This window comes from Neovison vison, chromosome 1 (assembly GCF_020171115.1).
Source record: "Neovison vison isolate M4711 chromosome 1, ASM_NN_V1, whole genome shotgun sequence".
In the NCBI taxonomy this organism is placed as follows: Eukaryota; Metazoa; Chordata; class Mammalia; order Carnivora; family Mustelidae; genus Neogale; species Neogale vison.
In genome coordinates, this window is record NC_058091.1 from 260,255,600 (window position 1) to 260,280,910 (window position 25,311).

The 25,311-nt window shown below is 36.8% G+C and overlaps 1 protein-coding gene across 6 annotated transcripts in view; it reads right to left on the minus strand.

Moving 5' to 3' along the window:
* TENM2 (teneurin transmembrane protein 2) overlaps window positions 1-12,586 on the minus strand; it is a 1,132,942-nt gene extending 1,120,356 nt beyond the window's left edge. For all 6 annotated transcript variants that reach the window (XM_044229881.1, XM_044229874.1, XM_044229866.1 and 3 more), the window contains exon 1: window positions 12,560-12,586. The gene's annotated coding sequence lies outside the window, so the exon portion shown is untranslated. The remainder of the gene's footprint in view (window positions 1-12,559) is intronic.
* Window positions 12,587-25,311: the final 12,725 nt, after the last annotated feature.

Sequence of the window (25,311 nt, forward strand, 5' to 3'; positions counted from 1 at the left end):
TAAAAAGTTCAGTAACTTGTTCAAGCTCATAGAGCTGTCACATCTAAGAGCTGTCACTGATCAAATCTCAGCTCTAAGTTAAACACACCTTGTCCCCAACACCACCAGACACTGAGCCTCCCCGGGCTAGCTACTTTAACACCATTTCTGCAAAAGAAACCTACATTTTTGAGAGGTGACAACTGAATAACATATGCCTGGCATTAGGACTTGATGATGAGGAGGAGGAGACAGAGGAGGGTAGGAAGAGAGTATTGGAATTCTGCTGTTACTTATTAGCTACTTAACCTTGGGAAAATTGTTTAGTATCTCTGAGTCTTACTTTTCTTCATCTGTAAAATGAGATGATATCAGCTCCTGGAAAACACTGTAGTAAATGTTTTGAAGTGGTTACAGTGAAAGTCTAGCACAGCAGTTGGTATGTAATAGGCCCTCAATAAGCAGTCCTTTTTATTATTCTGCAGTGTGCTTATCAAATCCCCAGCCATTATTCACGGCTCATTCTGTGCCATCCATTCTCTGATGCTTTCCCTTATGCGTTCTGCCCACAATGATAACTACAATGATAACTCTTTCCTCTGAATTCCATGTCACTTATTTCATTTTTTTTTAAAGAACTTGTTCTTCCAAAGTAATTGAAGCCTTTAGAAAACAAGACTCACAAATTTCTTTTTACCACATATCTACCACACTATACTTGCCTAAAAGTTTGGCCCAAAACATTTAGTAATTTTTAAATTAATAGTTACATGAAATGAGAAATGTGTCATAAATAGAATCTTAAAAAGTGATCTAGGTAGTAGTGGAAAAAATATACAAAAAAACAAAAAAAGTGTCTTTTGTTTTCTGAAGATATTTTTTCCCCTTCATGTTGGCTGTCCATTATACTTATTATAAATAGCACCATCTTCTGCTGGAGGATATTAAATCCTCATAAACAAGAAGATATTCACATTTTCAGCAAGAATAAGATGGTTTTACATCCAAAACAAGCATGTCCATCTGGAGACAGGGTATCACACTCTCTAATATCTCCTCACTTGTTTTCTTCCTTACTCTCTAATATAAAAGTAACATAAAATTATGGTAGGAATACAGAAAAAAAAATAAGAAAATATAAATGATCTGCTCTTTCCCCAGAAATAGCCACTATTAATATTTCCTCATATGTCCCTCTCACCTTTTCCTTAATGTTCTTTGGTACATATAAAAAAGAATTATACTAGGATCAGGCTATATATACTTTTTTAAAAATACAGTATTTCTATATTCTTACATGTTATCTTTTAAAAAAAAGATTAAATTTTCAGGGCTGCATAGTATTTGAACATTTTGATGTCATTAGTTAAACTGTTATTGGTAGTCAATTGTTTTTAAATTGCCCTTATTTTAAATGATTCATTAAACCATCCTTCCAAATGTATCTTTCTGTCCAATGATCATTTTTAGCATAAAAGGTTAAGTGTGTGAGAAGTGCCAAACTTTTAAGCCTCTTAAGATCCGCAACTGGGGCGCCTGGGTGGCTCAGTGGGTTAGGCCTCTGCCTTTGGTTCAGCTCATGATCTCAGGGTCCTGGGATCGAGCCCCACATCGGGTTCTCTGCTCAGCAGGGGGCCTGCTTCCCCTGCCTCTCTGTCTACTTGTGATCTCTCTCTCTGTCAAGTAAATAAATAAATAGAATCTTAAAAAAAAATATATATATCCGCAGCACTATCCACTCCCAGTGATTGGCGACCCTCTCCCCAACACAACACACTAGCCAATACCAAGGACAATGAGTTTTTAAAATCTTTTATAATTTGCCTGGAAGACAAATGCTGGTATCATATGCTTTATGAACTCTGAAAAAAAACGTGCTACTTCATCGTGAACGGGCAGCATCAGTGCTCCGGACAGTCAGTCCATCTTCTGCTCATCTTACAAAAATGACTTCCAAACCCAAAACGCCGCACTTAGGGAAGATAATCCGTGCTAAATTAGCACGGAGGGACGGCACAAGACGGACGGGGCGCTAATGCTGCCGCAACGGACATAAGCAAACCAAACTCCGAGCCTACAAATGCCTCAAGGTTACAAAATCACAGGCTAAGGACAACCAGTCACCGACAGCCCACAGGCCTGACGCTGTCGCCCGCCCGTACTTCCCTTACTTTGCTACCGCCTCTTCTCACGAAGTCTCTCCCTGAGCTCCCAACCACTTCCGCTGTGGCGCTGCCCAATTTAAGGTGATTTTTACTCAAACTCTGAAATTGCTTATTATGCCTCAGTGTATCTTTCAACGGTCCTGACGTCAGAACATGGAACCAAAGGAGCCCCCGACAGTCCCCAGGAGCAATGAGCAACCCGGCAGAGCTACCTGTTCAGCCCCTTGAGCTGTTTTCTCGCTGCTTCTCAGAGCTGCCGAGGCGGTAAGAACGTCCCTGATGGATTCCAATCTGCGGCTTGTGCACTATGAACTTTCAGACTTCCTGTTGCTTCCCCTCACAGTGACTTGTGCTACCTGCTCTGAAAATCCAACGAGAACGGACTAGGCCCAGTTTAGCAATCCCGTGGGTGTCGGGTCCGACTGGGTCTGACCTAAAAACAGGACTGGACTTAGAGTCGGGAATGGGGGACAGTCAGGCTGATCAGCAGCGAGCACGAGGGCACAGGTGAATAAAATTTTGTTTTAAGGCTAAACCAGTAGGTAAGCTTACCAAAGGTAATCTTGCATTACAGTGGCCACAGCGGAGATCTTTTAACCACCTCAGATAAGCTTATCCACTTAAGAGTTTTCCTAGAGAGAAAGGGGTCTCTGCCAAGCACTTGCTATAAAGGATAGAGGGAAAATGATTTTCTCCTCCTCTGTGGTTTCTGGTGACCAGGACAAGGACTCACTGGGACACCCTATTCTTTCTGGAACCTGCAGATGGCATTCTAGGAAAACTGGCAGGCGTCTACAAAGGGTAAGAACTAATAAATAACAAACTCAGCTCTCCCAGATTTCTATCTGTGGCACCTCGTAGAGAGAAGGTAAAATTTCATGTCCGTTCCTTTCCAAATTCAAATTGGCACGAAAAGATAATGATTATCAATCCTTTCTTACCCAGGAACAGCTACTGCCTTGTTTGTCTAATTTTGTGTCCTAGGAACTTGGTTTAACAACCATGAGGTTGAGGGACAGGGGACCCCAAAATACAGCTAGATAGAGATGTGAGGTGTAGGACAGTTTCAGCTGAGGTCTTACCAAGTGTTGCCAGCTCTCAGGGGGAATTGTTTAAGTATTTCTTTTGGTTATGTTTGGGACTGGCTCTGGATCTTAGCGAATAGGGAAAGGATGGGACTTTAGGTAGGGAAAGAATAGGGCCCGGGCCCCAACTAGGCTCTGACAGCATTTAAGGTGTGCAGACCCTGAGACAGAACAGACAGAGATCAGGAAAATTTAGATCACCCTATCCCAATTACTAGGGTTTAAATGTTTTTCAAATAATTACATTGTAACCCCAGAAAATAAAAATAACCACAGAAACTAACCAGCCCTCAAAAGAAAAGTTCACTATAGAGACTAACCAGACCTAGCAATACATATTTATAGATCATAGATGTCACAGAAACAAAGACTTGCACACAATGTATAAGTATCATGTCTGGTTCCAGGCCACTGACATAACCACTGGCAAGTTTCCTGCTAAAGTCCTAATAAAAGGCCTGAGATGAAAAGCCTTCATTGGCAACCCAGTTGGGACCCCTCTCACTCCTGAGAGCTTTTTCTGTATCCTTGCTTAATAAAACTTTATCGCTTTGTTCACACTCCTTTGTCTGCGAGATTCATTCTTAGACTCCCCGAGATAAGAACCTCACTCCCCTATTTCATTGGGAGGATTCTATCTTTTGTACCTTCTTTGGGGACCCTTCTTGTGTCCATGGGGTGGTTCAATACTGTCAGGAATATTTACTGTTGGTCCTGGCTAACACCTAACAAGACATCTGAAAGGATTTTTTTAAGTAGCTCTATAATCAGAAGTTGGCCAAATTGGAAACTGATACCACAGCCTGATAGGAACTTTTTTCAGGCCTTCTCCCCAAAGCTAAAATGAAAATCTGTACACAGAGGAAAAGAAAAACATTCTGAAGCCATTGTGGAAGGATTTATCAAGCCATTCTCAAGAAACATAGCTCTAAATCTAGAATATAGGAATCTTTTGATTTCAGTCTTAGTTGAAGATCGTCTCCCTGATACGAAGAAGCAAATTAAGGATAATGTAGTTAGATGGCTGGGTCAGCTTCTGGATATCTTTCAGGTTGAAACCCAATTCTCTGAGGACTTAAAAAATGTACTTGTCTTACAAATTGAGCCTTTCTAAGAACAGAAACATGGTTCTAGAAACAATTCAAACACCAACTATCCTTTTGCCAATCCCCAAACCTTCCCTATTCATCTCAAAAGGCTTTCCCATATTGTGAAAGATCTAGATTTAAGAAACAAAGGCTTTCTTGGAGAAATTTACATACTTTCTCTGTGCCTTTGAGATAGGAGTATTCTACCTGCTCTTCCCTAAGAACTCAGAGCCATCTTTTAATATGCAAACTTCGGAGGAAATTCTTCGAAAGGAAAAGAAAGAGGTGGGGGGCAGGGAGGTCGGAGAAGGGAGGGGAGAATGCTATATGGAAATTAGATGAGTAAGAAATGTTTAAAATCTTTCCACAAATATTAGTAAAAGCTTTTAGCCATCTGAGCAGGTAATTTTAACTTATTCTATCTGCCAGAACACAATTTGGATTCAACTGTTCTTTTATAAACTAGTGAGTTTTCCATTATCATATATCTCTCATGGCTAAAATTTTAAAATCAAAGCTCTAACATCCCGGTACGTGTCTGTATATTATGTGTGTCTATGTATATATGTTATAGATACATGATATTTTTCCACCTGCAGATGGTATTACCAAAATTGATTTGTAAAGACAAACATTTATATAAATAAAGTATATTCTCATAAATGTAGAAACTAACCCAGATGATTTTCAAGTTCATGTGATCTAGGATAATGTTTGGTAGATAAAAGCTAATTTAAGTTTGTTGGTGTAATTAAAACAGGCATGTCTTCACAATTATCAGCATTAAATATAATACTTTTATTCTACCCAGATTTATTCAAAGTCAATCTTATGATGTCTCTGTTACAGAATTCGTCAGCAAGAAAGATAACAGGTAATAAGATGATGGTTAGACATTCAATATCTCATGAATTTTCATAAATAATCTAGCCATAATTCCTAACAAATGAAATATGTAAGTAACATAACAGTTTATAAATATACTTTTCAATGATATTTATGCTGATGGTGTGTCTACTTAAAAACCTTTTCCAAAACCTTTTCGGTAACAGAAAACTTTAAGGGTATACTGAGATAAGTTAAATATTGGATATTCATTGAATACCTAGATTATTTCCAAATAAGGTAAAATAATGAAACATCAACTATTGACCATACGTTTATCCACTTTGACTTTCTTTATTTGTAACCCCATAATCAAGACTCCTAGCACTTTTACAGTCATGAAGAGCAGTGCATAATTTGAGTTGCCTAATAAGTGAGATGCCCCATCTTCTTATTTCAGTGCTCATATTATAAACAAGTCCTTTTCACTGTATATATAGTACCATATTTTATACATTTTTGTGCTTTTTCTAGCTGATTTTGCTGTTTTAAATGACTCCAGGCATAGTACATAAGTGCTGTCTAGTAATCCCAAGTGCAAGAAGGCTGTTCTGTGCCTTACAGAGAAAATACATGTGCTAGATAAGCTTTGGTCAGGCAGGAGTTATAGTGCTGTCTGCCATGAGTTCAATGTTAATGAATCAACAACATATATTAAATAAGATGTTCTTAAACAGAAACACACATAAAACAAGGTTACATATTGATCTGTTGATTGGTTGATGAAAATGTTGGGACTTGAGGCTTGCATTTATCTAATCCTGTATTTCCCCTTGGGGCAATGGTTCAGTTATTTGCTAATTCAGTGTTCCAGCAACTTGATAGAGCATAACTACCACAAGGAAGGAGAATCAACTGTTATATTTATTTCCCTATTTTCTTGATAGTTTATTCCTTGTGTGGTTGTGGCTCTATGTTCTTACATTCTTTATTAAGATGCCTACATTTGTAACCCGTTTTCTATGGACCTAGATATGGTACGCAGGTATACAACACACACAGACCTACACAAACACACACATGCACACATACACACACACACACACACACACACACGCAAATGTCCATTTAAATACCTTATATTTTGACTTATTTATAATTTATATTATGCATGATGATATTTAATTTATATATATATATATTTTTTAAAGATTTTATTTATTTATTTGACAGATAGAAATCACAAGTAGACGGAGAGGCAGGCAGAGAGAGAAGGAAGCAGGCTCCCTGCCGAGCAGAGAGCCCGATGTGGGACTCAATCCCAGGACCCTGAGATCATGACCTGAGCCGAAGGCAGCGGCTTAACCCACTGAGCCACCCAGGCGCCCCGTTATTTAATTTATATTAAATTGACCTTTTAACAATATATTTTTATCTATTGGTTTTCCAGTCAAATTGGACTCATCATAATATAATGGCTTATTTTCCTTATACAGTCATACCTTATTTTATTGTACTTCATTTTATTGTACTTCACAGATACCATACTTTTATGAATTGTAGATTTGTGGCAACCCTGCATTTAGCAAGTCTACTGATGCCATTTTTCCAATAAAATGTGCTCATTTCATGTTTCTTTCAAATTGTGGTAGTTCTTGCAATATTTCAGATGTCTTCATTATTATTATATTTGAATTGTTGCAGTCTCATGATAAAACCTTAATGGATGAAGAGTTGCTTCCTATGGAGGAGCAAAAAAATTGGTTTCTTGAGAAGGAATCTATTTCTGGTGAAGATACTATGACTATTGTTGAAATGACAATAAACCATTTAGAATATTACACAAACAGTTGATAAAGCAGTGGTTTAGGTTTGACAGAAATGACTCTAATTTTGAAAGAAGTTCTACTGTAGGTAACATGCTATCAAGTAGCACCACATGCTACATAGAAATCGTTCAGGAAAGGAAGAGATGTGGCAAATGTCCTGGTCTTATTTTAAGAAATTGCCACAGTCGGGTGCCTGGGTGGCTCAGTGGGTTAAGCTGCTGCCTTCGGCTCAGGTCATGATCTCAGGGTCCTGGGATAGAGTCCCACATCGGGCTCTCTGCTCAGTGGGGAGTCGGCTTCCTCCTCTCTCTCTGCCTGCCTCTCTGCCTACTTGTGATCTCTCTCTGTCAAATAAATAAATAAAATCTTTAGGAAAAAAAAAAAAAAGAAAGAAATTGCCACAGTCACTCAAACTTGCCGGCCACCACTTGATCAGGCAGCACATACCAACATCGAGGCAAGACCTTCTACCAGTAAAAAGATTGACTCACTGAAAGCTGATGGTGGTTAGCACCTTTTTTAGCAATAAAGTATTTTTTAATTAAGGTATGTACATTTTTTTTTAAAGATATGATGCTATCGCACATTTCATGCACTACAGTATAATGGAAACATAATAGTTATACGAACTGGGAACCCAATAAATTCATTTGACTTGCTGTATTGTGATATTTACTTCATTGTGGTAGTCCGGAACTGAACCTACAATATATCCCTATTTTCTCAATAACCCATTAAAATGTTTGATTTCACCCAAATTCTGTTCCATTTGTTCATCTTGGTTTACATAGTTCTAATGATACAACAAACCTCTCCAGATTGCTTTTCTTCTTTTGTAGCTGCTTTGTGATAGTAAACTAAGCCATTTAAAGATATTCCCACTCAATTTTTCAAATGAGCTACTCAAAAATTTAAACAGCAGTTTATAATTACTTTTCTTATTCTGTGTTACAAATATCTCATTGATTTGTATACTTAGGGATTTGAAAACCAAAATCTACATCCAGTGTTGACTGGCAAACATCGATAAGCACGCTATTCACACTTCAGCATAAGTGACAACAGTTTGCAAAGAAATCCGTAATTTAAAAATTGATGTAATTAATTTACTAGATCATCGCTTATCATATCGTATTCTTCATAATAAAACTTATGCTTTCTCTAGAATCATCCATGTTTTTGCTTGTCCAGAATATTTCAGTTAGTGGATCAGTAATCTGTAATAACAGATAGGGCTAAAAAATATGGTTCTTCTTAGCTGTGCAAACCTGAGTAAGATATTTAACCTCTTGGGACCTCAGTTTTCAGGAGTAAAGAGGACTTTGTTTTTATGTTAAAAATGATTTTCATTACACAGAAAAAATGTTTAAACGTAGCACATGGCAGGTATTTAATAATTGTTCTTTTCTACATTTACTCTCTTCATGATTGTTATATTAAAACACCATGCGTGCATCATATATTAGCTCTAGTTACATAAGTTCTATTTTAGTCTTTAAATTTCCAAGGAAATATTTCGTGAAATACATAATGTTGCATGACTTTATACGAGAAATTTTGGAATATTTAAAGAAAACCTGTTGTAAATCTCACAACGTTAAGAGGCAATTCAGGCAAGTAGTGTGGAAAAAAAATAATCTCAAAATGCTCTCATTTTAAAGGTTAAATGTTGAGTATTAAAGGGTGTTTCTATGCTGGCAAAAAAGGAGAAGGAAAAAAAAAAGAGTTCAGTGTAATACTTTCAACATGGTGCTAACAGTTCCAGTTCTTATAGAAGTGGGTTTTGGGGCACCTGGGTGGCTCAGTCGGTTAAGCCTCTGCCTTTAGCTCAGGTCATAATCTCAGGGTCCTAGGATGGAGCCCCACACTGGGCTCTCTCTCAGCAGGGAGCCAGCTTCTCCCTCTGCCTGTCTCTCTGCCTACTTGTGATCTCTCTCTGTCAAATAAATAAATAAAATCTTTTTTTTTAAAAAGTGAGTTTTAAACTAGAGAAGAAAATGTAATCTTATTTTTTAAGAGACTAGGTCACTTATATGTTCAGTATATACTGATTATTACAAAGTCTTTGAAATGGGAAGGAAAGTGAAAAATATCAAGTTGTATTCTACTGATAGAGAATTAAATCCACACATCCCCCACTGCAGGATGTGTTGCTGAAATCACAGCCTTCATATAGATCTGTTGATTTTCCCAAACTCTTACTTAAAATAGGGTTTCAATTTAATACTATCAGAAATTGAAGGGTGCCTCGGTGGCTCAGTGGGTTAAGCCTCTGCCTTTGGCTCAGGTCATGATCTCAGGGTCCTGGGATCCAGCCCCACATCAGGCTCTCTGCTCAGCAGGGAGCCTGCTTCCTCCTCTCTCTCTCTCTGCCTGCCTCTCTGCCTACTTGTGGTCTCTCTCTGTCAAATAAATAAACAAAACCTTAAAAATAAAAAAAGAAAGAAATTGAAAAACATTTGCTCTATTTAGCCCGTACCAATGGTAATCCTTTGAAGTATCAGGGTTTTTTCTATTGTTTTTGTTTCTTTCTCTTTTGTTTTCATTTCTTAAATAATGAAAAAAATATGCAAAAAAACATATTTTAGTGATGGCAGAATCACATCTTATATTTCATTGTACTGTGATTGAAAGCAGATATGACCATCTAGAATTATGAGAAACTATATTTAAATCTAATGTTTTCTATGAATTCAACATGGAGTAAAAACCATTTTATACACTCCTTCCAGTTATGCAAAGAAGTTGCTTAGAAATTTTTAAGGTACTGATCCACTAATTGAAATATTGTGAACAAGCGAAAATATGGGATGATTCTAGAGAAAGTCTAGATTTTCTTATAAGGAATATATGATAAACTATGATCTAGTACATTGATTACATCAATTACAATGAATATATTTATTTCCTCTTATAAACAAAGAGAGTAACATTTAAAACTTTAGGCATAAGCCTAAATGAAAAGAAAAAAAACCAGAGATAGTAGAGACAGAAACTAAAAACTTGGGCAAACACCCTTAATGTTGATAAAGCTTAATGCTGATAAAGCCATTCTCATTTATTCTTTGAGTGCTGAAAATGACACTTGAACAGCAGAGGGCAGAAATCTTACAGAGTTCTTTTCAAAGTTGGTAGGTATTTCTTGGGAACAGATTCCATAGAATGTAAATACAATGCCAGACAGTTAGCATGAAGAACTTCTGAACGTTGACAGCAGTTTTCTGCAAGCCAAGACCTGCCTCGCTGGCTGCCTTGTTATTTAGCCAAAATTTAAAACATTTGTGATTGCAGGAGTAAATGATCTTAACTAAATGATGGCAAAACCCGATGAGAGCATTGATAAAACCCAAAGAGTTTTCAGACCAGCATGTTAGGCAAATCACAGACATTCTAAGATTTGCTTTTATGATCAAGGTATTTCCTAAGATCGTGTAGCCTTTTCTCTCTATTCCCACATGGATACAATATTCCTTATTTTCCTCTACCTGCTTTCCTGACTACTATGTACCAAAGACCCATCTTTTCCAGATAACTGAGTCAGAGAATTAAATTAGATGACAAGGTTAGGATGATGAGCAACAAAGAGAAAAACAGGGGATGTGAATGATGAATCTAATAAGTTCAGGAAAATCCTCCAGGAATCTGAAGCATGGGCAACATTCTTCGAGGCAGGCTCCATTCTTCCAGGTCCTGCCCCACCTAACTTACCTCCTCTTTCTCTGCAGTGTTTCGATCTATTATTTGTTCTGGGGAGGACATAGCATAGGCTAAGTCTGAGTCTTAGGCCTGTTTCACCATACACCCTCCCATTTCTTCTAAAATTGACAACTCCACGTTTATAATTTATTTCCTAAGCACTCAGTGATATTGCCTTAAGAACGAACAATGGTGGATCCAAGCTTCCAAGAAAGAAGTGGTACCAGGGGATATTTCTAGGGGAGAATAGCATCTGATCTGTGTGTTAGCGTCCTTCAAGTCAGAGATGTGCTGTAATAAACTCAAGCCTTCCTTACACAACCTAGTTTGGATCTGACCTCCAAGACATGAGGAACATTGTGCTTCAGAGAAAGTTAAAGCATATTGAGCATTGTCTTATTGACTGCCTTTCTCAAAATCTAAGAACAATATAATCCAAAACCTTAATAGATCATTCTCTCAGCTCGGACCACATATCCAAGAAAACATATGGGGACAACAAGAAAAAATGTGGAAAACCAGCCATAGTAGAAAGGAAATTTTCCAACAAGTTGCTTGGACTTCAGTTCTTCACCAGCAAAATGGAGCCAAAACTGCTGATAATATTCATTTATCTCCGACTATGTGTCCAAGTATCAGGGTAACTACTTCTCACCACAGTCTCATGAGATTCCCATCCGGGCATTATATTATCTGTTACATAAGTACTTTGTAAACTGACTGTCCCACCCAGGCTGATTACTGCATTATACGCACCTCCTTCATGAAAATATTCACGTCAACACTTGCCCTTAAACCCATTCTCACTTCCTTTGTCACTGCCTCATTTTCTCAGGAAACACACACACACACACACACAGACAAAACATCTGCCAGAAATGAAAAGGTTGAAAGAAGAAAAAGAAAGATTTAATCAAGATACCTATTCCTTTTATTCATCTAATCACTTTTAAGTCTCTACCATACCTCCTCTCATACCCTATCCTTGATACAATATCTCTATATGTACTCAAATTACCACAGTTTTTCTATAACTGAGGTTTTAGCTAAGTCAAATGGTCCATCTCCAAATTAGAATTGCAAAATGTATTACTAATTGTCCCCACAGGAAAATTAGATGTCCCCATGAGACAAATTTTAATTGTTTCATCCCCACAAAGTGCAAGGTCTTGGTAAGATGTGACCTGTAAAAATATATAAAAGCAAGATCTGAAAATCATAAGACTTGGGAAATAAGGATGCAGAAGGTCCAAGAAAAAGCCTTAGGAAGACCTTTGATATATGTTGCTAGGTGCTGTAGAAATATCTCCAGGATGCCAGTTCAGGGACAATAAAAACAGAGAGGATTTTATCAGGAAGGCTTGCCGGTTTCCTTTTTGCTTTTTTTGATGGCATGCATAGATTAACAACATAAAACAGATCAAATGGGCCAAGGTTTGCTTTTTTTTTTTTTTTTTTTTTTAATCTAAAATGTCTTACACATTACAGTGGAATACTATGTGGTCCAGCTGAACACAACCATCACCTTTTATTTCCATGCATACCTAGCAAATACGAACTGTGATAAGCAAATTATTTGTAGAGGCCAAGGGATGAAGGAGAGGGTGCTGGAGGGGGACACAGCCAGGCTGAGAAGAGGCAGGTGCATGACTGAAGACCTGTAGTCATTCAGTTGGGTTGGGAGCGAGAGACAATAGCAGATTTCTGAGAGAGAAAATGATGGTACAAATTACTTGTGTCCATAAGAAAAAAAAGAAAAAGAAAAGAAGCCAGTTTTCCTGCACAGAGCTGGAAAAGCCTTATTTTGTGCTCTGTATCAAAGCACTGTGGCTAACAATACAAACAACGTGAGGCAGAGCAAAACACAAAATTGCAGTTATGATTCCACTCACCAAAAGGGTGGATCTTCAGTGTGCAATTCAGCTGGTTTTACAGGAGTGCTCCACGGCAGAGCGGAGCGACCAAGCAAGTCCCAGTCTGCTTAGGCAATAAAAAGCCGATGTAACTGTTAAAAAAAAAAAAGAAAGAAAGAAAGAAAGAAAGAAAAGAAAATAGGTAAGATTCAAATGAGCACATAAAACAAAAAAAAGAATAAAAATGCAAATAAATACCATATATCTTCAAAATGTTGGAAAGTTGGAATTGGGAGCTAAATAAGCTAAACTGCACACCTTACCCTTTAGAATATCTTTCAATAGAGAAATGTAAAATACGGTAGAAAACATATTAATTAAATCAGTCATTTTGACTATGGCATACCATTGTCGTTAAGACACAAAATTACCACAGTACTATTCCCATTTGTTATCCTTCAACTGTGACGCTGTTTGCAATCTAAACACCGAAATACACAGTATTAGAATGGAAAAATAGTTTAAGCACTTTTTTTTTTTTTAGCAATACAGATTTTAAGCAGCTCTTAAAATTTACAAATGATTTATTTCATCTACAAATTTACAGTTTGCTCATCCATAGGATTTAAGCATTATTTTGCCAACTTCTAAATTCAAATACTTGCTAATTAGTACCATGGTCACTAGAATGCAGGAGTGGTATTATACACCAGGAAAGTCCTCTGACTCCAATACAACTTCCCTTGGGCAAATAGCCTAAGCTTTCATCATCTAAAATGGGGATATAATAGCGCCTATTTCATAGAAATGTTGTGATGATTAAACATAAAAATCCATCAAAAGCACTTCATACAGAGTCTGGCATACAGTACCCCTTCAATACACATCACGTGTCACTGCTGCCACTGTAGTTATCAACACTACAAGGCTATACCTGGAATGTCATCAGAGATTTTGAGATCATGTTCTAATGATTAACTTTTTTTGAAAAGTACAAATATCTTCTCCTCTATCAAAAAAGTTCACATCATTAAATGAATCCAACATTAAGATGTTAGCTCCTCCTTATGTTCTCTTCTCCCCTGGCCAGGAGAACTGGGATATGAGGGAGGCAAGGGGTGATTTCTTAAGTTCACAAAGGAATCGGTATATTCGTGCAAAAAAGAAAGAGAGGTCAACAAAGAAGGAATGACAACAATTGAAAACAAATAGGTTTAATCAGCAAATTTTGTTCAAGTTATTCTCATCTTCGGTATTAAATGTACACCTCCACATGTAGGACAAAGGAACCCTTCCTCAGCCAGCCCTGCTAAGCCAGGGGGTAAGATGCCCTGGTGAGCTGGGGCCTCAGTCTGGCTAAACCTATCTCCAGCTCCCATATGAGGAAGGCCACAGCTGGATAACATACTCCTGGACACCCTCCTCACAAGGGTAAGCACTATCTCCAGACGGATGACTCTATCTTCCTGACTACTCTGAAAAGCCTTTCTGCCCTCCTCAAAGACTTCTGGAAATGTGGAATAAATACAAGGTACTACTATCCTGATCTTGTAGATAGTAAGAGGGTTTGTTACAATGCAGTGGAGACTATGGGATTTAAGTCACAACAGACCTGAGTTTGAATTGTGACTTTCTCACTAATAAGTATAACCCCATACAAGGTTCCTCGGATCCCCTGAGTCTCAGTCTTCTCATCTGTAAAATGGGACCAGAGACAACACACCTATTAAATTGAGTAATAAGGAAAGAATGTCTCTGGCACACAGTACGCATACAACAAATGCTAATCACAATCTTTGCTTTCCTTATTGCTGCTATCTTGCTTATGATGGTAGCTTGATTATCTGATTGTAAGGGAATGAAATAGAATTGTCTAATCAAGACAGTGTCTTGACAAACTGACAAAACCAGACAGAATTATAAGACCTTATGTCAACTTGTTTTGCTTAAATTTTGTTTTATTATTTTTTTTTCAACTTTTCAATTTGGCAATTAGAGCTCAGCAAAGCAATATGGTTCTTTGATTTCTTCCTAAGAAACTCTGCAGCCTTTATTGTCTTTGTATTGCACAACTTTAGCACTTAATTATATCCTATCTTGTAATAATTAGGTGTCCTTATAATCAAGTCTGTTTACTCACTTGTGCAGTTCTGATCCTTTAATCTCTCCTGAATATTAGTTTCTAATGCTATAAAAAGCCACAATTTAACAATTTTATTACTAAATAGAATTGCAAGAATATTTTGAAGAAGATTCACCAGTCAGTTGAATCTAAAACTTTCTTTTATGATTAGGAGTAGTACAAAATCATACAGGTAAGCCTCAATAGTAGAAGCACAAGAAGCTTCTATGCCTTTCCACTGACTTCCTGTGCAGCCTTGGGACCTCTTTAGACCTGTAGATGAGCCTGCACTTGAGTTAGAGACCTGTCTCAGCTAGAGCACAAGCGCATTTTAAAGTTAAGAATTCTCTATAATAACAAGACTCTAAGAGGACAGCTGTAAATTTTAGGCAACGAATCTGGTACTCGTTTTGTTATTTTACATCATGTTAATTATAAATTGAAAAGCCTGCCGCTGGATTGTAAAATAAAAACAAGTGCAGTCAGCATACATAGTCTATTTGGTACAGTGTAATGATCAACTTGCTGGACTCCACAGCCTACCAAAGGAAAACATTGAATAGCCACATGGTCCAAGACAAGTTTAGTCTTCTATGTTCCTTAGAATCTTGGATAAAATAGAAATGACAACAGTATCTAACTCAGGGTTATTATAAAGTTGCATACATAACTCAATAAGTGGTACATAGTAAATGTAGCTATTGTTATTATTTATTTTTATTAGTAAAATAGAATTACATCAAAATCCACTGATTTCCGAAGTTTGGGACTCACCCCCTATTTTGTTATATGCATTATTGATACTTGTCAAATGGATAAATGGAATTTATTTTTTGATCAGTCTATGTCACTCATCAAATATTCAGTAACAAATGATGCATGCTTTAAGGCATACATTTATTGTCAATGTTACTATTTATTAGGTTTTCATCTACACATTAGGATAGATCAGATAAAACCTATATTGACTCAACTTAAATACATTATTAAATTATAATAAAACTAACAAACCCAAACTAATTTTTTTTTTCAGAAATAGCATTTCAGGTAGATTTTACACATGGGATTTGATATGACTATGATGAGAACTACATTTTCAAATATTCTTTTGAGTGTCATCATTAAAAAATTGGATAGTAAATAAAAACAAACAGAGCAAAAGTTATTCACAAGCACAGCAGCCAGTAGTAACCGCTGCTTTCATTTTGGTGGGTATCCTTCTTGATAACTCTCTCTAAATTCACCTGGAATAGACAAAATTATGTGTAAATAGGACAATGCCAGCCACCTATTTTTACTCCAAATCCTTTCCCATAATCGAAATGCATTTTAGAGATTACTGATGCAGTTCATCTGGGTCCACTTTTGATTCGATCAAATTACTTTAAATTTTCGTTTAATGTTTATCAAAAATTTGAGAAATTTAAATATCTTATTTAAGAGTATTTAAAATGAACTATTTAAATTAACTAAATATTATTGACATCTGAGGAATAATTTAGGAATGTCTCAATTTGTGTCTTGTAAGTGTACTTTTCTATCATTAAACATAAAAATCAGACAAATTAGGCAAATACCAGACTACATATTTTACACAATACGAAGTGCCACAAAATGAAGTGATATAGACAAACCTATAAAAAGCCAAACAATAGGAATAAAACTTGCAAGATGATGTTATTTTCATTCAAACTACCAGTTCCCTTAATGGAAATTAAGTTTATAGGCTTAAGAGAAATATTAACAATTTTCCCTTTAGATATAAAGAGAATGATGTTACAGTGTGAGGAATGGGAGATTAGTAAATGCAAATTAATTGACTTCTTTCTAATGAATAAAAATAAAGATTTCAGAGACATAAAAATATGAGTTTCATTCCACAAAGCAGAAAATGAAATGAGTTAGAATGAATGACTTTCAGAATACGCAAGCCATTTTGCATTCTCCTACTCATCTAACTGTTTAGGACCTTCTAACCTTCTTAAAAAAAAAGGAATATTCTAAGTCCAAATAAAAGATCTTTCTGTTTCTTAACATGGAGATTTGATAATGAGGCATTTAGACCACCAATAAAATGATTTTACAACATAGAAAATTATTAATTGATCTGGATATTAAAAAAACCAGTCAGCTAGTATCATTTACTTATTTGACCAAAATTTAATTGAGTAGTGCCCATATACTAAAAACTATTTCAAGCCCCAGGTTTATACTGTCCAGTAGAGTAACCACCAGTGGCCATGGGCTATTGAGCACTTAAAATGTGGATAGTCTGCAATGACATGTGTAAATGTGAAACACAGGTTTAATATAATAAAGTAAGCTATCTCAATCATATTTTTATATTGGCACAAATTGAAAACTACTATTTCGTATACTGAGTTAAATTAAATATATTAAGAAAATTAAGTCCACCAGCTTCTTTTTACTACCTTTAATGCACCTACTAGCAAATTTCAAATAACACATGTGGTGTGCACTATATTTCTAATGGACAGCACTTTTCTAGGTGATAATAATGATTAATAAGGAAAACAGGTCTCTGTATTCATATTTGTGTGCTTGTAGTTGGGCACTAATGCTGTTCAAGGACCCGTGTCAGATGCTGACGAAGGTGCATTCAAGTTTAAGGTGTGTGCCAACCCCTGAAATTTTGCCATCTAGCAATATGCATCAGAAAGACAGGAAAAGTACATAATCGCAAAGCCATTACATAATGCTAACCAAAAATATAACACTGCTTTATGCAGCGAAATCTCGGTAATAAATAAAGTTAGGGTTGTTCAATACATCTCACTTCTTTTATCATGAGGGGAGCATTAGGTTGATCTGCTGTTCAGCACTTGCTGCTGGGGCTGTGGGTATGCTTCTCATTCTTCAGGAGGGGGATGAGGAGCTCATATTCGATCTGCTTATAATGGCAAATTTGTACAGGGGATCAAGAGAGCAGCCTCATCACAAATGCCATGTGAAACTCACTGATATCCCCAAGCAAGCTAAGTTGGATCTTAGGAGGGAGCCGGAGAAAACATTTCAAAACATCCGGAGGTCCTCAAAGCTTCCCTAAGGATCTGAAGGCCCACTGTGGTTGTGACAAAGAGATTACAGAAATGTCAAATATATGGTAAAGATTAATTAGCAGAGTATTATCTCTGGTAGCTCTGACCAACATCACAAAGAAATTATCAGCAGCCAAATAGTTACAACAAGGTATGCTTTGAATAAATTTAAAATGACTTATCTCTGTTTTTACAGTAGGTTTTATTCCCTCTAAAGCCATTGTAGGCCAAAGATGTCTCCTTTTCTACGTGGAATCTTTGAATTTTCACTCTTTAGGAGAACATTTCAATTAATTTAAGCCATTTTATCTCTCACACAGAGATTTCCACAATAATCTGTCAAATTCAGGCATAATTTTGTTCAAAATAAATGGTTTCTATCATAAAGATGCACTAAATCAATCAAAACACAATCATATTTTCAACATTTAAATGCAGGATCTGTGGTCCAAAGCTTTGAAGGTTTCAATAAAAGGAAAAAAAAAATACAGAAGTTTAAAAGATACTCCATGAAATACCAATTCATTAAGCAATTTTGGAAGGGTCAAATCTTATTTTGCTTAAGGGTTATCTGATACAGAAATTACTGGAGTTTTATAAAATATGCACTCTGTCCTTGCTCATTTTTTGAATGAATAAATATGAGGCCAATTTTATACAGAATCACTTCAACTTGAACTAATAATAATTGTGTATTACAGCCTAGCATGTTTCAAAGGAATACATATAAAAAGGAAGGCAAAAGAAAACATTAAATCAGTCACTAATTATAATTAATTTATAGACAGTTGCGGTTTATTTGCTTTGGCTAAAGTATTTGAGTTCTCATATGGAAGTCCAGAGTACAAGCGAAAGAGTACCAGATCATATAAGGACTGTTTTTATTTACTGAATAGCTTTAAAATACCAAAGACTGTTTTTGAAGATAGAATGGTATAACCTTGTAGATCTCATCAGATCTCATCAGAAACTGTGAATCTTTTACTGATTATTTCCTTTGAGGAATGTACGTGAGTCCTTTTGAGAAATTTTTAGATCATTAAGAAAGAAAGAAAAACTTGCCGAAAGACATTGCTTAGAATTTCATTTATACTGAACATTCTGGGGTGTTGGATTTGTTGAAACGTATAGAGAGCTTTGTAAAATTATCATCATTTCTTTTTAATTATGGAGAGATGGAGAACTAACCCATGGAATAAGAATGTTTTTGAAATCATAAAAAGAGTCTAACTGATACCCCAACCTACTCAGTTGGTTTTGTGATATAGTAATTATCATATTTGACCTCTGTCCGTGAGCAAACTCCTTAGTTGTTCATTATCCTCTGTCGCCCACAATGCCTTCCAAGGGTTACCTGGGTACTTATCATAGTCACTCCCTGCTATGGGCACAGTTGAACCTCTCCCTGCTCACTCATGGCCCTGCGTCCTCACCCTGCATCCTCACCACTCATTCAAGTGAGCACATAAACAAAGTGATCCAACCATCTAAACTTTATATCAACAGTCACCGTTGGTGAGAGCATAATCCAGAATACCGAACTGCCACAGAATACAAATAGCCACAGCATTCTACCAAAGTCACAAAACTTGAAAAGAAACTAAAGGAAGAACACTGGGGCATTACGTTTTTAAGGGATTTGGTTGCCAAATACATGGACACTGACCTGACCAGTGCTGAGTGTGATAAATTTGAACAATAAAGATAAGGAAATTTTTGCAGAATAACAAAATTAACATAATCGATACAGCTATCCCACCTGCACACAAAAACTTCATCAGCATTCAGTTTGAAATGATCAATTTATTAAAACTCATAATAGATTCATATATTTGCATCAAGGATAACTACAAGGGGGCTTCTATTTACTATCACATTATCAGTCATCACTATCTGTTACTTGTAGTTGGCTAAAAATAATGAAATTGCATTTCTTTAAACACAATTCATATTTCTCCCCTTCAGTCACACTATTTAGAGGTGGGTACATATGCACATGTGGGCACGCACGTCTTTTCTGCCTCACACACACATACACATCAACTCAATACAGGTCATTAGAACAGGCAGGGATTTACTCTACGTTCAGTACGTCAGATTGAGAGAGTGGAAAGGAAGGTAGAGAGATGAGGAAATAACATGTGTTTGCAATATTTTGAAAATTAAAGATCCCCTACACCAAATGCTGTACAGAAATAATTATACTTCTGCATTTCCTAAAAGTGCAATCATTAAACAGATAAAGCTGTTAGAATATTAAAGTAAAATGTTGTTCTAAATTTTTAAATACAAGCAATGCTTGTTTTAATCATACTGCTGTCAGATCTAATGGCATCAATAAAAATTAAGGATGTACAATCACAATCAATTTCAGAGGAAACTTACTCATTGTGTAAGGTGCTAGCAGAAGCAATGCCACTCTTGCAAAAGAAGAAATTAAAAAAAAAAACAAAACTGGTTATTTTCCATGTTAGTCTCACCAACATGAACTGTGCCCTTTAAAATATAATTTCTCCACTAAGTGTGAATATAATCACTCTCTACACAAGAAATCAGTGTGATTACTGTATTTCCTCAAAATCATTACATTAAGTAGCAAGCAAATGTCTTTATCCCTTTCGTTACCCTCCCCCTAATTAATTAAAGATTGGCACAGTCTAAGAACTAAATTTATTTTCAATTAAAATAAGGAGTCCGTATGTCATGATAATTTTTTGTTACTATTTCTAATGTGCCAAACAAAGGTTTGCTGTTAGCATTGAACATAGTAATCAAAACAAATCCTTTAATTTTCAATAACTGTAAGGATACTTGAAGACCTGTTCTCCTAGCAAGGTACTACCTCAATGGTTAATCCTATTAAGAACTGAGCCATGCACTGCGACTAAATCCTCTGGGGAATTTGAGGAATCAAAGGCTTACTGCACACTTAGAAGGCAAGGACTTTTGTAAAGGGCTCTATTATATGAGGAACAAAAGAATACCACTTGTGTACTTAAATATCATCTGCTTTTCCTTCCAAAATACTCCATTTTTAAGTAAAGATATGTGATTTAAATGTATTTAGAGTTTAGCTTTTGGCACCACTCTCGTTTCTGAGTAGAAGTGCCATCTGCGGGCCCCATGGCTCACGCATAATGATATGCTTACAAGCTGCTTCCCTTTTCTGCACAATGTACCCTTTTCACTTTAACATACATTTTCCATAAATTTTTGAATAACAAATTGGGCTGTGGAAGTTTGTTGAAACGGGACAAGGGAAATGCCTGTAGGCTAGAAAGTGGTGATTTTACTAAAGAAATTGGCACAATGGAAAATAGCTACTCCACCTGCCCCCACCCCAAACACCTATCTGGAGCTGTGATCTTTTAAAATTGCAAATTAAAAACTTCTCCCCTCGATATATTAGGTCTGTACATTAACTTGGGCAAAGAGCCCACATGCCTGCCATCCATTACACCTGCTGGGTGACAAACAGATGACAGTCATCATGCAGACTCCCAACATTTGATCTCCTGATATCGCCAGATGTCCCCCATTTACATTCAAACATAACCACAGTCATTAATGCAACTAGCCCGGCTGGCATTTAATAGGGGTAAAAAGTGGAATTCTAATCTAAAATCCTAACTATCTAAATTTTTCAGGATGTGAGCGTATCTACTATTAAATATGCTTCAACGTGTCTAACTTTCTGGCTATTAAGAGAACTCATTTCATTGTAGGACTGAAAGCTGGTACAGATGGGCAGATTTTGCACACATTTCAGGAGAAGACCTGCATCTTGCCCCATTTGGCTTCTGCACTTAAAATTAGACAACAAAATTTACCTTCACATTATCTGCTACACTCTTAAATACAGTAAGAACAATCTTGCTTGTTGGTTCCAACTCAAATACACTACTTAGTAAAAATCAGTAAATGGACAACAAAAGTGAAAGAAGCCATGGAAGGAGTAAATTTTAATTTCTTCCTTGCTTCCCTCCCTAGTCCAAGAGCACTTATGAAACTGCTTACTGATGACGGTCTACTGGAGAACTTCAAACAAAAGATCACCTGTGCAGGTATCACTCTGATGAGGGAGCACGGGGCTGGCTGAAAACCAAACAAAAGCTGGCGCCTTGCACCCCCCCCTCTCCATCCGCTCCCCCTCTGTCATATGTGTAGCATCCCTCAGGCAGCCCTGACTGCCTTGAACAAGAAGCAAATAGTTAACTTGCAGAGCTCACAATCCTGCTAGACAGGAGTCTCCCTTGGCTTACAAATGTCCTAAATCTCACTAACAAAGGCGATTGATAGCAGGATTGTGACATTCCACCAAAAAGTCTCCCAGCTATCTTAATGTTAATAGCTGGTCTAAAGACAACATTGATCAAGCAGCAAGGGCAAGGCCTCCGGTAGGCCTCTGACATCCTGGCACCTTGTAGGCCCTCTTTAGCATATGAAAACTCCATTGAAACCTCCCTTCCCCTCACCTTCCCCCAACTACAGGGTACATAACCTGCCATCCCTCACAACCAGGGGCGGCTGCATCTCTGCCTGCCCACGGGTCCTGTCCCCGTGCTTTAATAAACCACCATTTTGCACCAAAGATGTCTCAAGAATTCTTTCTTGGTCATCGGCTCCGGACCTCAGCCCACCGAACCTCACCTAGGTTCTAGAACTTCATCAACTCCACAGCCCCCAGTGAGACTCCAAGGGTGTGACCCAGGAATCTGAAAACGTCCTTGTTAATTCTCTTGAAATCAGTCCTAAACCTTGAGCATATCCTGGCAGCGTATTCAGGAACTACGCATGAAAACATGACTTAACAGCTTGACTTTCTGAGACTTTCTATTCCATTCTTTGTTTTACACAGAAAATATTTATAGTGTGTCTACCCTGTGCCTGGCACTGGGCATACACAGAATCCCTAAGACACCAGGATTTATCTCAGCAGACTCAGTTCATGGCTTTAGGTACAGAAAGAAGGCTGCCTAATATTATGAGGGCAGAGGGATTCTTATATACAAACTAAAAGAAATGTAAAACCTGGGAGATAACTTTGAGAATTTTACAAAGTGTCTACTAACTGGTTACTTTAAGAAGAATTGGGAAGGAAGAAACCACTAGACCTCCTACAAAAGATATTAACATCTATGCCCAGGACTTGTTTAGGGAAAGAAGGTTGAATTTAAGCATTAAGGAGGAAGTTGGGAAGACTGTAGCTTCTTTCCGCATTCCTTCCTCTATTTACATTAAAATCAGTTTAGACCTTCTCCCTTCTTCTAGCTTCCTCTCCCTCTGTAATGAAAATATTCTCTTCAGTGAGAATGTAACTCAGCCAGGGCCTGGGCCCCCCCATCACTCTCCCCTTATCCCTAAAATTATTGTATTCACTTGTGTAACCGTCTCTTATCTGTCTCCCTATATCAGAGCAGAGGCTTTGCCTATCATTCACCTGTTCCCAGGACCTAGAAACACACTTGGCATTCAGTGGGTACCCAAATACATGTTTCAATGAATAAAACAGTGAACAAAAAATAGTTATCCTTAAAACTTCTTGCTCCCTTCTATCACCAGACATGGATATTTTTTTCAATGCATCTTCTTGGATTTATAGTATTAGTGATTTTTTTTTTTTCCATTTGAAACCTAACCTGATTTCTCTTCTAAGATTATTTTGGCCTATCTGCTCTCTAGCTTTATTCATTGAAGATGTTTACACTTGGACTTAGTTCAGCACAATCCATTTTTATGCAAGCCCATATATCTTCTGCCCATCTCTCCTGTAATTTATAAAACATCCTACTGCCCCTCAGCAGGGACAGAATTCCAAAACTTATTCAAATCTTATACCACATACTAAGAAAGAACAACAAAAAAATCCCCTCAAAGGAAAAGAACTTGCAGAATTTCTGTTCCAAGGTCCAGGGAACAGAGGAAAAACACAGAATTTCTGTTCCAAGGTCCAGGGAACAGAGGAAAAACACAGGCCATCAACTCAGAATGAGAGGAATTAAACAATGAAATCATTGATTTAAGGCTTTTGATAACAATGGCAAAATATTAAATCGGGCTTAAAATTACTAAGTACTATCAGGCCACTTTTACTTTTTTTCTTCTGCTGCTCAGCACATCCCTGCAATTTCACGGCACCTACTAATAGAAAGCGAGCTCAGATTCTATTGACAGTTTCATGACAAGTCATACTTCACCTTCCATTGTCCAGTCTTCTTAGCTGTTCATTATCTTGACTGCTGTGCCTACGAGATAATGATACACTCTGCTTCTACCCCTGACTGGAACACATTTTTGCTCCAGGGTTCCTTTTAATTGAAACACACTGTCGGTATTACTGTTTTTGGTGCAAAAGTAAACACATTTAACACAAGAATTCAGTTTGTATTTGCTTCACCAATAGGAAGTGTGTAAAAAGTCACCTGCCTCTAGGAAAGTGACTGGATGATTCTTTTGAAACATTAATATTTTTGCTCTTTCCTTTTACTTTCATTACCATTTGTCACTTCTGGGGATGTGATAATCAATTATCTCTGTGAGAAAAAATATTATGACCATCCTTACCATTTCTCTGAGTGTCCCAGACCCATTCAGAAAGTAGTGACTAATGTTTCATCAACCCTTAAAGCATAAAATTGACTGAAAATGCTTTAACTCTAAAAAAGAGGTATAATAAATTGTGCCTGTTAAATTATCTGTGTCCATTGTAAATTCCATTCCATAACAGAATTGCCCAATTTCGGATTAGTAGCAGCTAAGCCTTGTCCAGATGCTGTTCTTGTCTAGCAGAGAGGTTCTTGGAATTTGAACTCTTTCAAGAAAACAATCTATCTACCAACAAATATATTTATATATTTGTATATAAATATATTGTATAATTTGTAGAATTCTATCTACCAACAAATATATTTCAAAAAATAACTACAAATATAAAAGAGGATTAGGATTTATTTTCGCACTCTCTGGCAAAAAAAAAAGGAAAGAAAAAGAGAAAGAAAAAAGAAAGGATCGTATACTAATACTATGTAAGAACCATGACATGTTAAAAGACCGTGCACAGCTTCGTTTTATCCCATTCAACTGACACAATCATATCTATGAGGTTAGATCTCTCACCATTCCTGTTTTATAGATGAGAGCATCTAGGCACAGAATTACTAAATGTCATGTCCAAGGCCATCCCACAGAGCTGGACCTTGAGTCTGGATCCAATACCAAACCCCAGGTTCTTAGCCACAAATGTTCTATGATGCTTATAATCTGAGTTCTTTTTAGTTAAAATAGAAAAGCACTCTAATGAAGTCACCTAACGACTGTTATGTATTTATATAGTAAAAAGTATATGGATTTAAGTTTTAAAGATATAAAATGGACTCACAAATTACTCAAAATTCAGGTTGACCGAAGATATATCTGTTAGTATTCCTTCCATTTATAAATTGTAATATTACTTGTCTTTTTTTTTTTTTTTTAATCACTAGCCAACATAATATTTTTTTTTGGCACTACATGTTTGGGAAAGGGGAGAAGAAAGAGCATTACTCTCTCTTCCAGAAGATTAGCACAATATGCATGTGTAGCAGGGGTGAGGGTCAGGTGTATAAGGGGAC